Raw genomic sequence first — 16,746 nt, 5'->3', positions numbered from 1 at the left:
TGCGCGTGGCGGGAGGCTGTGCAGCCAGCGGTGCGCAGTGGCATGCGAAGCTGACAAGATCGCCATCGTGGCGAATGGTGGCGCCCCTAACGGTCCTTTTCTGCACTGTTTGGGCGACCCAGACGGGCATTTAATGCCCTTGTCCCCTGCCGTCAGGGTTAGGTAGGGTGCACTGTACAAGTAACTGTACCAACCACCTCACTTTTTACATTTGTACCCTTCTCTGCGTTGCCACCTGTCGGTGACCCCTTTAGCGTATAAAAGGAGGCCCATGCGCAACGTAGAGGAGGTTCGGTTCGATTCATTCGTAAGCTAGAAAACACTTAGCTCTCACGAGCAAGAACATAATACAACCAGACAAGCAGCAGTAGGAGTGTTATCTCTCCGGAGAGCTCTGAAGCTGGGTAAACTGCTCGTGTGCTTCGCCTCGATCTGCTCTTCGTGCGATCTCCGCCCCCCGCCGAACCGAAAGGGGCCCGGTCCGCCGGCCCCATAGGTGTTCGTGGATTAGTTTCCCCGACATCTCGCCGACAAGCTCTGATCCCGACAGAGATGGATCTGCGCAGGAGCATGATAAGATGCAGAAGAGAATGGTGCAGCGTCCAGTTTACTTTGTCAGTTCCCTTCTACAGGGGGCTAGATCAAGGTACTCTGGTGTGCAGAAGTTGCTTTTCGGCCTCCTCATGGCCTCGAGAAAGCTGCGCCATTACTTCCAAGCACATGAGATCATAGTCGTCACTCGCTTTCCGCTGAAAAGGATACTGCAGAATCCAGAAGCGACAGACAGGATTGTCGAGTGGGCGCTGGAACTGTCAAGCTTTGGCCTCAAGTTTGAGAGCACCTCAACTATCCAAAGCAGAGCATTGGTAGAGTTCATAGCAGAGTGGACGCCAACACCAGATGAAGAAATTCCAGAGACGAGCATCCCCGTCAAAGAGGCAAGAAAAGAGTGGCTGATGTACTTTGATGGTGCCTTCTCGCTGCAAGGCGCCGGTGCGGGCGTGCTGCTTGTCGCACCCACCGGAGGGCACCTCAAGTACGTAGTCCAGATGCACTTTCCCAAGGAGCAAGCAACCAACAATACTGCAGAGTATGAAGGATTGCTTGCCGGTCTCAGAATCGCAGTAGACCTTGGGATCAAGAAGCTCATTGCCAGGGGTGACTCACAGCTTGTCGTCCGCCAAGTGAACAAGAACTACCAGAGTCCATTGATGGAAGCATATGTTGATTAAGTGAGGAAGCTAGAAGAGCACTTTGACGGCCTACAGATGGAGCATATCCCAAGAGCTCAGAATGACATTGCTGATGGCCTGTCAAAGTGCGCCACACTAAAGTTACCTGTGGAACCAGGGATCTTTGTGCTCAAGTTGACTCAACCATCCGTAACACCATCAACTGGGCAAAGCAAAAAGAGGAAGTTGGTTTCTGGTGACTACTTTCCGGCAGAGCTCCCCGAAGCCGCCGCCAAGAAAGTCCCCAAGATCAACACCAAGAATGGTGAGGGGCAGTCTGCTCCGGCAAGCCTTATGGTTTGTTCCGTTGAAGCAGACGCTCCCGACAAGTTTTGCTCCGGCAAACTTGCCGGGGAACATCAAGCTCCGGCAGGGCCACAAGTCCTTGCCGTAGAAGCGGATGTTCCCGCAGCAGCAGATGTGCCTTTAGTCCTTGTTGTCGAGCCACAAGCTCCAGCATGGGCACAACAGATTGTCCATTTCCTTCAGACAGGAGAACTTCCCGAAGAGCAAGAAGAAGCGGAAAAAGTAGCCCGACAGTCAAGTATGTACCAGTTTGTCGATAGCATACTGTACAGAAGAAGACTCAACGGTGTGAAATTGAAGTGTATTTGCCGGGAAGATGGACAAAAGCTGTTGGCAGAGATACATGGAGGCATATGTGGCCACCACATTGGCGCAAGAGCACTTGCCGGCAAAGCTTTCCGGCAAGGTTTCTTTTGGCCGACAGCCCTCCAGGATGCAACTGCACAAGTAACCAAGTGTGAAGCGTGCCAGTTCCACTCCAAACAGATACACCAGCCAGCTCAAGCTCTCCAGACGATCCCTTTATCCTGGCCATTTTCGGTCTGGGGGCTCGATATCCTCGGCCCTTTCCCCCGAGCTATCGGGGGCTTTGAGTACTTGTACGTCGCAATCGACAAGTTCACAAAGTGGCCGGAAGTGTAGCCAGTGAGGAAGGTGACAGCACAGTCAGCAGTCAAGTTCTTCAGGTCAATTGTTTGCCGTTTCAGGATCCCTAACAGGATCATCACCGACAACGGCATGCAATTCACGAGCTGCACCTTCATGCAGTACGTCCAAGACCTTGGCGCCAAGGTCTGCTTCGCTTCTGTTGCTCATCCGAGAAGCAACGGTCAAGCAGAGAGGGCAAATGCTGAAGTGCTGCGCGGGCTCAAGACCAGAACTTTCGACAGGCTGCGCAAGTGCGGAAGAAACTGGATCGAGGAGCTGCCGGTGGTTCTTTGGTCGATCAGAACGACGCCAAATCGAGCCACTGGCCAGACACCTTTCGCTCTAGTCTATGGAGCAGAGGCAGTTCTCCCCACGGAACTCGTATACGGATCGCCTCGAGTGCTCGCTTATGATGAGCTTGAGCAAGAACAGTTGCGACAAGACGACGCGCTGCTCCTTGAGGAATATCGTCTTCAGGCTGCTGTACGAGCTGCTCGATACCAGCAAGCTTTGCGCCGCTACCATAGCCACAAAGTTAAGGCCAGAAGCTTCGAGGAAGGTGACCTTGTTCTTCGGCGCGTTTAGTCCGCCAAGAATTCCAACAAGTTGACGCCGAAGTGGGAAGGCCCTTATCGGGTGAGACGAGTCACAAGGCCCAGCGCTGTCCGCCTTGAGACCGAAGATGGCATTCCGGTGAGCAACTCCTGGAACATAGCACATCTTCGTAAGTTAGGGCGTGGTTGCCGGAACCCCGTTCAGGCAACCACCTTTTGTACAAGTCTTGCCGCTGTTGCATGTAATCCTTTGTACAAAGCTGGGCGCAGATCCCGTGCATAAGTAAAACCCCATGTGCTCCGCACAACTTGTCCATTTCATGCATTAGTTTCTTTCTTGCATGTGTTATCTGACACTTTGTGCAGCACCTACATCCGGTAAGCAATAACGAGCCAAAGGGCTCCATATCATTATTTTCTCTTCTTTCTTCTTGTCAACAAAGGAAAAGAAGGTTCCCTCACACACAAGTTTGGCGGGGGACAGGAGAAGATTATGGTATGGACCAGGCATCGTTCAAGCAAAGTTTTGCCTTGCCGGGAAGCAAACGACAAAAAAGCTAAGTTGCCAAAGTTTGAGCAATCACTTTTTAAATTTTTGAGTTATCTTCCTCGAACGACCCTGCTTTGTATGGAAAACCTATGCGCGGAGGAACCAACTCGTGGCTAGTTGCGCCCTTACTTTGTTTCGAGTCCGCTCAACAACTTAAGTGTGCTGCATCTAGTCGCGATAAGGTTTCTTGTCGGAAGCAGCGCCGCCAGCAGGCTGCTGAAGTTCCGCACTCAGCGCTCGTGGCTCGGGTGCCTGCGCCGACAAGTTCCCTAGAAGCGTAGGGTAAAAACATACAAAGGAAGGAATCTAGTAGAGGAAATAACATAGCAATTGATAACAGAAATAAAGTTATATTACAAGATATCTTGTCGCAGCTCTAATAGACTGTTTTCATAACATGATTAGCAGCGACAAGGGAAAAGAAGAAATGGGCGGCCTAGTCTACGCGGTCGCCCTCAACCCTCTTGATCTCACTCACCTTGTCCACAATGGGTGCGACAAGGGCCTTGAGTGCGTCCCGATCGGCGTCTGGCGGCAAGGACTTGAGGACGTTGGTGAAGCTGAGGCCTGGATTGCGGAAGGCCACCTTCATCAGCACCTTCTGGAGAACCCCGGCGCAGATTTTGCGTGACTCGTCGGCCAGCTGCTTTGGGATCCTTTCCCGGAGCTGCTGGAGTGCCGTCTCCACGCCCTTGAAGAACAGGTTGAGCTTGGCGCTGGGTTGGAGATTCTCGTCGGAGGGATACCCAAAGTCCTCCATCCCCAGCTGCGCCAGCTCCTCGTTGATGACTGCGGCAATATTTACCAGACCCTCGGTCCAGTGCTCCACAGTATCTCTGAATGAGTTTTGGGTAACTGCAATGCTCTCCAGCAGTGCCGTGTCAGCCTTGACCTTCTCCGACAAGGTCTTCTCCCGCTCGTTGGCAGCCTCCATCGTCTGCGTCAGCGTGGCCAGTTTCAGCTCCAGGTCTGCATTGGAATCCTTGGCGGCGCTGAGCTCCTTGCCCCTCTCAGCGAGAAGACCTTGCAGCTCACCGTGGGCGGCAGCATCCTTCTCACGCTCACGCTTGAGCGTGGCAAGCTCCTCGCCGCTCTTCCCAATGTTGGCCTCCAGCTGCGCCACCTTCTCCTCCAGCTCTTTCTTGGCGGCCTCTGCGATCGCGGCAGCGTCCTTTGCTTCCTTGAGCGCCCCGTCAAGTGCTTGCTCGCGCTCGGCGAGCTCCTCCTCGTAGCTGTCGAGGTTGGCCTTCTGCTGCACCAATTCACCTTCTTGCGCGGACTGCTTCTCGGCGGCCAGCCTTTGTTCCTCTTCAGCTTCGGCCTTCTCGAGAAGGAAGGCCGTGCGCTCCTCGTCGAGTCGCTCCCGCTCCTGTGCCAGGGTCCGGAGAGCTTCTTGATTGTGGCCCCGGAGCTCCTCCGCGCGCTTCTCCATGTCAACTCCCGCCTTCGCGACAAGCGCTTCCCGGGAAGCCAGCTTGGCTTGCCGTGCGCGGTAGAGTGACATCAGCTTACGTAGCAGCTGCTCCTCCTCAGGCTCGCCACTTCTGCTGCTGGGCGCGTCGACCAACGACAGCCCAGCAGAGGCGAGCACCTCCCCATCAAAAGTTTCCCCCTCGACCGGCGCCCTGGAGCTCGACGCCCAGGGTAGCTTGATGAAGATATCATCGCCGGCCTTCAAGTAGGCGCCGGGCTGGGGCTCCTCGGAGCCCGGTCCCGCAGCAGCGGCAGAAGGATCGGCGGTCGGCGCAGCGCCTGGCACTCCTGCGGCCTCAGGGTCGTCAGTGCGATCGCCCGACCCCTCGCCGGCTTCTGCGGTGGCAGCCTTGGCGGCCTCCTCGCCGGCGGCCTCATCAGCACCGGTCCCTTCCTCGCCGGCGCCCTCTGTCTCCATTAGCTCAGCCGCAGATGGGTCTGAAGAACGAAGAAGGGAGAAAAATCAATCAAAAATCCAATAGAAGAAAATCAGAAGAAGAAGAACCCAAGGGAAAGTCTTTGGATAAGTGAATTACCTGTGCCAAGATCTGCAGTTGCAGTCTCGGCCGCCGCAGGATCGACGGTGCTGCCCCTTGCCGGAGAGTTCTCCCTTGCCGGAGAGCGCTCCCTTATCGGGAACCCCTCCCTTGGTGGCATAGTCGAAGCAGATGGCACTTCGGGACCAGCTTCCGGGCGCTCCTGATGTGGCTGCTCTACTCCTACACAAGTCAACAAGCAAGATATCAACAAAGGAAAAAACACTCATGCGCGCCTAACAGCGGAAAGCTAACTATGAACTTGCGCTGGGGGCTGCTTTGAGGACTGGTTGTCGGGTCCGTCAAGGTGGTCTCAGACCCACCCCCTGCTGACACGGTGGGGTCATCTTCGATGACAATCACCGCGACCTTGGCCCTCTTCGCCGCTCTCTGGGCCAGCATCCTGAAAAGAAAGGAGTCCAGATTGAAGCAAGTCAGATACAAGATAAAAACAGCAAGATTGAAAAACTACAAGAGCACCAAAGAAGCTTACTCTTCTTCCTCCTCGTCGGAGCTGAGCGCGGAAAGATCGAAGTCCGGCTCCCCTCTGGTGCGGCGAGGCGGAGGAGTAGGATCCCTTGCCCGCTTGGCGGGGGCGGTGGCGGTGGCCCGGGAAGATCCCGCTCCAGTTGCCGCTGCTGCGTGAGGCGCTCCCGCGGCAACATTGCTTGCCGCGGTAGAGCATGTCGCACGGCTCGGCGGTTGTTGACCCGGCTGCCGCCCCGCTACGTCCGCGCCCCTACGAAGACGCCTTCTTGGCGGGGCCGGGGGCTCCACCTGCGGAAAGCTTTCTGAAGGCTCGGGCTCTTCCTCGCCGGCCTCGCTCGGCTCAGCTTCAGAGCCGGCAGGCTCTTCTTCGCCAATGAACTCCGCGCGCTCGGCAAGGTTTGCCACCTCTGCCGCCTCCGCCTCCTCCACAGTGAACCCGAACACGCCCGCAGCAGCTGCGGCCGCAACCTCTTCCGCCCTAGTGGCGATGCGCTGCAGCTCCTCGTCGGTGGTGTCACGGGTGAGGCTCTTCTGCTCGTCAGCGTGGACCGGCACTTCTTCCAAGTTGTCGAAGAACGCTTGCACGACGTCATCTGCAGGCTCTTGCCAAGTTGGAACGATTCCGTGTGAATCACATAACGGCATCATGGCGCGGATCCGGTCAAGCGAAGAATTGTTGCACAATGGAACGACGCCCCTCGGCAGCGTGAATGGGTGCTGGGGGTCGCGTTTGAACAATTCCAGGAGCATTGCATCCAGCTCCAAGACGGTGAAGTTGTAGTTGAGGCCCGGCCGCAGCCTCATGATGTCCGCCGAGTTCTTGAATTCCCAGGCAGGCCTCCCCCTCTCCTGCAGGGGGGCGATGCGGTGGCGGAGGAAATCTGCGCCTACAGCACCTACAGTGAGCCCGGCAAGCCTGAGGCGAAGGATCCTAGTAATGGCGATCTTCAGCCTCTCGTCTTCCGGGGCCACGTTGCTCCAGTCATTGCCGCGCACTATTGGAGCTTGGCGCACGACGGTGAAGGGCTGCGGATTCTCCTCGACGATCCAGCACCACTCCGCTCTCCACTCCTCCCACTTGCTGTGGAGCTCACCCTCCAAGTACGCCTCCTTCTTGCCAACTCTCGAGATCCAGGCGATCCCTCCGGCAAGCGGCTCTCCTCTCTCTACCCGAGGTATGAAGAAGTGGCGGAAAAGGGCAACATTGCGGTGGACTCCGACAAAGTTTTCGTACAAGTGTGTGAAAACTGCCATGGTCAGATGCGTTGGGGGTGAAATCAAGGAGGCGGAAGCCGTAGGTGTTCATGATATCACAGAAGAATTCCGAGAAGGGCGGGCAGAGCCTGCAATAGAAGAACAGCGTGAAGAATGGGTACCCGTTTGGAGCCAGTTCTGAGGCAGCGGCCGGGAGTACACTCATGCGCGGATGCGCCCGCGTCTCCGTCGCCCAAAAGAGGTAGAAGTACTCCCTCAGCTCCTTCACGCCGAGCTGGGGGGAGAAGATCGCCCGCTCCTTCCGCAGCGCCACGAGCCGCTGCGCCTCGGCCGACTTCAGGCCCTTTCCCTTGTCGGCTTTCGGAGCCATGGCGGAGGTGGTGGGGGAGGTCGACGGCGTTGGTGATGCTGGTGGCAATGGGGGGCGGAGCGCTGCTCTCTCGGCTTCGAGAAGAAGGGGGGGAGCGGCGGGGATAGCTATATTATTGAATTTGATTATGATCCTACATGTAATTATTATGAGAGAGGGAAATATGGTTGTAGAAATTTTCATGTTGCCAAATTACCTCTCTTTGTGTTGAAATTATCAATGATTCCTTCTTCCTATTTGCATATGCTAGAAATTGCTTGTCTTGATAATTTGTTTTCCTAAAATGCCTATGCATAGGAAGTATGTTAGACTTAAATATGTGTCGGTGTACTAGAATAGGGGTACCCTAGTACCCCGAACTTGTGCACGGGCAGTTGCAGCACCCCACGGCAAGGCTTGCCGGGCGAACGCCAAGATCCTCCATGGTTCCCTTGGGGCCATTCAAGAACGAAGTATTTAAGCTCAGGAGACAAGGCCCCGGCAAGAGGAGCTTGCCGGGAAGGCCAACCAAGGCACTCCAAGGAACTTGCCGCGACGTGCCACGCGCTCCGGCAAGGCAACAAGGCCCCGGCAAGAGGAGCTTGCCGGGAAGACCAACCAAGGTACCTCGAGGCCCGGTGAGCGACAAGCTTCCGGACCCGACAAGATAACAACAGCGGCAAGGCGCTTGCCGCGGCAGGCGGCCACTCTGTGCCCACGCTCCAGTGCATCCACCAACGTGTCGCCCTGGGGGCCTCTCCAGGCGCGTGTGGCGGGAGGCTGTGCAGCCAGCGGTGCGCAGTGGCATGCGAAGCTGACAAGATCGCCATCGTGGCGAACGGTGGCGCCCCTAATGGTCCTTTTCTGCACTGTTTGGGCGACCCAGACGGGCATTTAATGCCCTTGTCCCCTGCCGTCAGGGTTAGGTAGGGTGCACTGTACAAGTAACTGTACCAACCACCTCACTTTTTACATTTGTACCCTTCTCTGCGTTGCCACCTGTCGGTGACCCCTTTAGCGTATAAAAGGAGGCCCATGTGCAACGTAGAGGAGGTTCGGTTCGATTCATTCGTAAGCTAGAAAACACTTAGCTCTCACGAGCAAGAACATAATACAACCAGACAAGCAGCAGTAGGAGTGTTATCTCTCCGGAGAGCTCCGAAGCTGGGTAAACTGCTCGTGTGCTTCGCCTCGATCTGCTCTTCATGCGATCTCCGCCCCCCACCGAACCGAAAGGGGCCCGGTCCGCCGGCCCCATAGGTGTTCGTGGATCAGTTTCCCCGACAATATGTTTGTCACATATTTTATGATGCTCTCTTTCTGTTGAAATTATTATCTTTGATGTGAGCATCAATAAAATTAATGTAGCTATCACATAAAGAAAGAGCTTGTTGGGAGGCAACCGAATGAATAAAATTATTTTTTGTACTTTTCTTTCTGCTCTTGAGTGTTTTCACAATTATGCTACTGTTATGATTGTGTTTTTTAATGTTTTAATTAGTGTTTGTGCCAAGAAAAATGTTTGGGATCAGGTTGGGTGTTGATTTGATCTTGTTGAAAGATAGAAACTTTTGCGTCCAGTAAACCAATTTTCATTTTTAACAAATGCACGATAAAATCCTTATTTTCGTACACAAGATTTATATGTAATTGCTTACGTTGTCTTAATTTTCCAGAATTTTTGGGGTTACACAAGTATTCGAAGTTTTTAGATTACTATAGACTATTCTGTTTTTGACAGATTATGTTTTATTTGCGTTGTGTGCTTATTCCGATGAATCTATGGTTTTTATTGGAAGGTATAAGCTATAATAAATTTGGATACAGCAGATATAGTGCAAAAATAAAATATGAATGGGTTTGCAATGGTACTTATAGTAGTGATTTTCTTTTCTATACTAACGGATCTGACGATGGTTTTGTTGAGTTTTGTGTGATTGAAGTTTTCAAGTTTTAGGTGAGATCACAATGGATGAAGGAATAAGGAGTAAGAAGAGCCTAAGCTTGGGAATGCCCATGGCATCCCAAGCTATTATCTAAAAGAGAAGCAAGCAACTAAGCTTGGGGATGCTCGATTGGCATCCCCCCTTTCTTCTAACGACCATCGGTATTTTACTTGGAGCTATATTTTTATTCGTCACATATCATGAGTTTTGCTTGGAGCGTCTTGTATGATATGAGTCTTTGCTTGTTTTGCTTTTTATTTGTAGTCAAGTATTCTTTCTGGACACACCTAGTTGAGAGAGCCAAAATTATGCTATGATTTGTTTGAATTGATCTCTATGCTTCACTTAAATCTTTATGAGCTATGGAATTGCTCTAGTGCTTCACTTATATCTTTTTGAGCACGGTGTGCTTTAGTATTTTTGAAGAAATTCTCTCATGATTCACTTAGATTTATTTGAGAGTTAGTAATTTTTTAAAGAAATTCTCTCATGCTTCACTTAAATTATTTTGAGAGAAGAAAATTTTTATGCTCATGTTCTTCACTTAGATGTTTGAGCTATCAAAAGCAACATATGAAAGTACTCCCAAAGTGATAGATATTCAAGAGGGATATAATAAAAATTTCATGAAGATCATTGGACAAAATAATCTTGATTCCTTGTAATAGTTTTGTGATATGATGATATAATATGTGAGTCACGTTGATGAGTAATTATGCTTTAGTACGAATATTGGTGTTAAGGTTTGTGATTCCCTATGCAAGGACAAAATTCAATAGTTATGCAATGAAATTATATCCTACTTGTGGTGCATTATTTGGTGTTAGTTATGCTTAATGCTCGCTTAGGATTTTTCGTTTCTTGGTTGGATGCTTCTCAATCTTTTGCTAGCCTTCATTTGCACTAAGTATGATCATTACTTGTGCATCCAAAATCCTAAAACTAGTTTTGCCACATGAGTCCCTTATACCTACCTATATGCGGTATTCTTTTTCCGTTCTAAGCAAATTTGTATGTGCCATCTCTAATTTTCAAATTGAATTTCTCTTTTGTGTGCTCGTACCGCTCATGAAACGGTAGGGGGTGGCTGATATTTTTCCATGCTAGATGTGTTATTCTCAAGATGGGTGTTTATTCACTTGTCATTACACAAGAGCAAGGCAAAGGTATTAGGGATGCCCAGTCCCGAAATGAAAAATGAATTTACTTTATGTTGTCAAATAATAAATTCCTTGGAAAGTGTTGGTATGGACGACACTCGTGAATTCGGTTAGCCGTGGAATGTGAAAGTATGGTGGAAAAAGGAATAAACTTTATTTTCTATTTGGGAACCGCCTATGATATATCTAGCATGTAAAGTATTGGGAACTACTCGATCGTTTTTGTTGATAGGAAAAGCATGCCTCCCAAAATATTTTTATCTCTATCTTTTTCGCTTTGAGCTCTGGCACCTCTACAAATCCCTACTTCCCTCTGCGAAGGTCCTTTCTTTTACTTTATGCATTTTTTTATTTTTATTTGAGTCTCCATCTTGTCTTATAAAGCACCAACTAAGGGGCACTATGATCATACTTGAGCATTTGGTGTAGCTAATATGCGAGTGTGTTTCATGAATGGATCAATGATTGAGCATAATGGGCTAGGGATAACATGCTTAGTGTTGATATTTTGAAAGACATGGTTGCTTGTTCATATGCTTGAGTATTGAAATCTTCATGTCAAAACTAGACTATTGCTTTGAATCATATAAAAGTCCAAATGTCCATGCTACAAAAGAAAAGAATATGTGATGAACATGTTAGGCAACATTACATATCAATTTTTTTGTTTTTATCATTTACCTACTCGAGGACAAGCATGAATTAAGCTTGGGGTTGCTGATACGTCTCCAATGTATCTATATTTTCTTATTGTTCCATGCTGTTATATTATCATTCTTGGATCATTTACAATCATTTTATAGCAACTTTATATCATTTTTGGGACTAACCTATTAACATAGTGCCCAGTGCTAGTTGCTGTATTTTGCTTGTTTTTTACTTCGCAAAAAATCTATACCAAGCGGAGTCCAAACGCAGCGAAACTTTTTGGTGCTTTTTCTAGACCAGAAGACAAAAGTTGGGCCAAGGAAGTGCCAAAGGGGAGCCCCGAGGGGGGCACATCCCACCTGGGCATGCCTGGGGGCCCAGGCGCACACTGGTGGGTTGTGCCCACCTTGGTGGCCTCCCGCACCGGCTCTTTGCTCTATAAATACCCCAATATTCCAAAAACCCTCGGGGAGTCGACGAAAAACAATTCCAGCCGCTGTAAGTTCCAGAAACCACATATCCAATCTAGACACCATCACGGAGGGGTCATCATCCTGATTGGTGCCTCTCCGATGATGCCTGAGTAGTTCATTGTAGACCTACGGGTCCGTAGTTAGTAGTTAGATGGCTTCATCTCTCTCTTTTGATTCTCAATACAATGGTCTCTTGGAGATCTATTTGATGTAACTCTTTTTGTGTGTGTTTGTTGGGATCTGATGAACTTTGAGTTTATGTTCAAATCTATGTTTTTATCCATGAAAGTTATTTGAGTCTTTTCATCTCTTATATGCATGATTACTTATAGCCTCATATTTCATCTTCGAATCTTTGGTTTAGTTAGGCCGAATAGATCGCTTTTTCTTGCCATGGGAAGAGGTGCTTTGTGATGGGCTTACGGTGCTCCATCCCAGTGACTTAAGGGGAAACGACACGTATGTACCATTGCTATTAAGGATAACAAGATGGGGTCTATTCCTACATGAGTAGATCTTGTCTACATGATGTCATCATTCTTATTGCATTACTCCGTTTCTCCATGAACTTAATGCACTAGATGCATGCTGGATAGCGGTCGATGTGTGGAGTAATAGTAGTAGATGCATGCAAGAGTCGGTCTACTAATCTTGGACATGATGCCCATATAATGATCATTGCCTGGATATCGTAATGATTATTTGAAGTTCTATCAATTGCCCAATAGTAATTTGTTTACCTGTCGTACGCTATTTTTCTCAAGAGAAGCCACTAGTGAAACCTACAGCCCCCGGGTCTCTTCTTTATCATATTTGCCTTCCAGATCTATTTTTATTTTCTTTTATTTTCGGATCTATTAATCCAAAAACCCAAAAATACCTTGCTGCAATTTTTATTTATTTATTTTATCTTGCATTCCCGCGAGATCTATTTATCTAATCTACTACAAACTTATCTCTCTTTTTACCCGGGAGGGATTGACAACCCCTCTTTTACGTCGGGTTGCAAGTATTTTTTCTTTGTGTGCAGGTGCCGTTCACATAGTGTTGCGTGGTTATCCTACTGGTTTGATGACCTTGGTCTCATCACTGAGGGAAATACCTACCGTAGTTGTGCTGCATCATCTCTTCCTCTTTGGGGAAATACCGATGTAGTTCAAGCCGCATCAGCGCACCAAAGGGGCGGGGGTGGCGCGCCCTGGTGCCTAGTGTGCAGCAGGGCCCCCCTCCAGTGGTTCTTTGCTCTAGTATTTTTCTTTTATTCTGAAATAATTCTCCAAGAAGTTTCGTCCAATTCCGAGAACTTCTATTTTTGCACAAAAGCAACACCATGGTACTTCTGCTGAAAACAGTGCCAGTCCTACTTAGATTCATTCAAATCATGCAAATTAGAGTCTAAAAAAGAGCAAAAATGTTTGGAAAAGTATATACCACTGAGGGGTCCTGGATACGGGGGTCCTCGAGCGTCCGGGCTATGCAACATGGGCTAGACTAATGGGCCGTGAAGATACAAGATAGAAGACTTTCCCCCGTGTCCGGATGGGACTCTCCTTTGCGTGGATGGCAAGCTTGGTGTTTGGATATGAAGATTCCTTTCTCTGTAAACCGACTTTGTACAACCCTAGGCCCCTCCGGGGTCTATATAAACTGGAGGGTTTACTCCATGGAGGCAATCATAATCACACAGGCTAGACATCTAGGGTTTAGCCACTACGATCTCGTGGTAGATCAACTCGTGTAACCCCTATACTCATCAAAGTCAATCAAGCAGGACATAGGGTATTACCTCCATCAAGAGGGCTCAAACCTGGGTAAATACCGTGTCCCTGTCTCTTGTTACCTTTGATCCTTAGACGCATAGTTCGGGACCCCCTACTCGAGATCTGCTGGTTTTGACACCGAAATTGGTGCTTTCATTGAGAGTTCCACTATGTCGTCGATGAAAGGCTCGATGGCTCCATCGATCATCTACAACAATACCGCTTGGAAGGAGATTTTTCTCCTCGGATAGATCTTCGTATTCAGGGGCTTCGCACTACGCGCCAACTCAGTTGGCCACCTAGAGCAGATCGACAGCAACGCCCCTGGTCACCAGATCAGTTTTGGAAATCTGAACTATGTCACTGATTTCCGAGGAGACTTGATCTTCCAAGGGTTCGCGGCTCCAACCACCGCTCCAGCCTTAGATCACAGCACGTCATCAGGTCCGAAGACGGGAGTCTAGAGCCCGTCGGACTCCCTGCGGCTATAGACCTCAACACTGGAGAACCGGAGAGGATGGCGCCACCGACAGTCATCACAAAGCCGGGCTCTTCTCCGAACACTAGCTCTGAACCCTCGAAGTCCGCGTCATGCAAGCTCGGACAGGGAACTACGGTCCCCGTCCAAACCTCGCTCTTAAACGAGGCTCTGGACTTAATGCGATCCCTCGCCATCATAGAGGAACCGCTTCCGAACTGCACCCAGCCCGGACTAGGGGCTGAAAATAGGGAATTTTACTTCCCACCCACCACCCACTTTATAGCCATTGTCGAGGATCTAACCGACATGCTCGACTACGCCTCCGAAGACATCGACGGTATGGACGACGATGCCGGAGAGGAGCAGGCACAAAACCCGCCGTTCACCGGATGCTGGATGACCACTTCCTCATACGACGTGTACATGGTGGGCACACCTAAAGAAGGTGACGGTGATGATGAGAAGGATCCAGTCGGGGACGAACCTCCTAAGATACCACCAAAGCGTCAACGTCAGCAGCGCCGCTCTAAATCGCGTTGCGGAAAAGACAACAATACCGGCACCGGAACGATGACACTCCGGAGAACACCAAAGACCAAGAAGACCCCATCGAACCAACATCCGAACAGGATGATCGGGAGGACAGGCAAATTGATCCCGACGATCAAGCGGGGAACAAAGACTCGGAGGATAGAAACTATCTACCACTCTCTGAGGATGACGTGAGCCTCGGCGACGAAGATTTCATCGTGCCAGAGGAACCCCTAGAACAAGAGCGCTTTAACTGCCGGCTAATAGCCACTGCAAGAAGCCTAAAGAAAAAGCAGCAGCTTCAAGCTGACCAAGATCTGCTCAACGACAAATGGACTAACACTACAAAAAAATACATTTCCGTGATGATACGTGTTTGTCACAGTAGGTTGCTTTTTTTGTCATGCATGCACATCCATGACAAATTTATGACAGAATCAAGATAGTCATACCTATGTTGTCGTAGAAGTGTTCCATGACATTACCAAAATTATCATCATGAAGTGTCCACTTCCATGATGATAAATCGTGCGTCACAGAAGTGCTTTCATCAAGGGTGACCGACACGTGGAATCCACCGTAACTGAACGCCGTTAAGCTATCGGGTCTGGTTTTGGATCCGATAACCTGTTAACAGCCCCGACCAATGGGGATTTTCCACGTGTAAAATCATCATTGGCTAGAGGAAACACGTGTTGGCTCATCATCGGGACAGATGTCATCCACTCACTGGACAGAAGGCGACTATGATACGTCGACACGTGGCACGACCCAACAAGTTTAAATGGGCTGACCCAACTAAAGGCCCACAAGATTTTGCGAACAATAATGGGCCGGCCCAGCTAAAGGCCCAGAGGATTTTGCGGACCATAATGGGCTGGCCCATCTAAAGGCCCACAAGATTTCATGGGCCATAATGGGCCGGCCCAGGTAAAGGCCCACAAGATTTTTGTGTGCCATAATAGGCCGGCCCAGGTAAAGGCCCACAAAATTCTTGTGGATCATAATGGACCGACCCAGCTAAAGGCCCACGAGATTTCGCCGACATTAATGGGCCGACCCAGCTGTAGGCCCACAAGATTTTGAGGACCCTAGTAGGACGGTCCGTTAACTGGCTGCCATGTTTTGGGCCAAATGCCGGCCCATATTTGATCCGGTCTATTAATGGCCTGCCACGCTCCGGCCCTAATAGTGGCCCATATGAGATCCGACCCGTTAAAATCCTACCACGTTCTGGGCCAAATTACATCCCAGATCAGGTCCGGCCCTTTAAGAGGTTTTGGGCCTAATTATGGCCCATATCAGATTCGGCCCATCAACTGGACACTATGCTTTTGGGCCCACTTGCTAAAGGCCCACTTAGTAATTCGGCCTGATATTAGTTTTGGCCTGTTAAGGGCCCGTTTAACATTTCGGCCCTATATTAATTTCAACCTGTTAAAAGCCCGTCATATAGTTGGGCCTAACTACGGGCCGATTTGCATCCGGCCTGCTCGCAGCCGATATCTGATTGGGCCAAACAAGGACCGAGACAATTTTTCGGCCTGTTAAAAGCCCGCGATTTGATTCGCACAATCATGGGCTGCGGTTCATTTCGGGCTGCTGCCGGCCCGTGAGCTGATCGGCATGTTTCAGGCCCAACCTACATCGTGATTGCATGACGGCCCGATTATGTACCGTAATTTTACGGTTTGGCCGGTTTACTGCGAAGACAGGATATATATACAGTAAAATAACTGCAGCATCGTGAATAAGAAAAAACCTATACTATACAATAAAGAAATTATGGCATATTACATCCATTGGGCATCAAAGTTCGCCACTATGATAATAAAGCACAAGCAGACAACAGATTACGTACACTAGGCATCAAAGATCGCCACCAGTGCAAATAAACACGCCGACAAAATAATATACAAAACCGACAACACTTCAATAGAGTTCAAGAAAGGTTAGCCCTGCTGGGGAGCTGCAGCGCAAGCAGCTGAGCAAGATGATGAGACTGCACTTGTTCAACACTTATATCTTCCTCACTCTGAAAGATAAACAAGCAGACAGATGACAGGTTTTGCACATAAAAGTATCAGTGCTGACAATTCATCACATTTCTTACTGACGAATAAAGTGACACAGTTTAAATTTGCATTAACACAATATGGTATTGTTCAGGTCAAGACATGGCAGGAAATGACATTGTGAAGGAGTTGGCAGCTTCACAACACCACTGGATTACAGATCAAGAACTCATAAGTATCAATGGTTAGTGTGCTCTCCATTTGTACCATTTCAGATTGGCAAATAAAGAGATGGTTTAAATAATAGTATAATGATATGACATTGTTCATAGTTAAGACATTGCAGAATATGACATTGTGTTGTAGTGGGTAGGTTCACC

The sequence above is a fragment of the Triticum aestivum genome, chromosome 7A, assembly GCF_018294505.1.
Source record: "Triticum aestivum cultivar Chinese Spring chromosome 7A, IWGSC CS RefSeq v2.1, whole genome shotgun sequence".
Taxonomy (NCBI): domain Eukaryota; kingdom Viridiplantae; phylum Streptophyta; class Magnoliopsida; order Poales; family Poaceae; genus Triticum; species Triticum aestivum.
The sequence above is the reverse complement of the archived record's forward strand: the minus strand, read 5'-3'. Positions refer to the sequence as shown.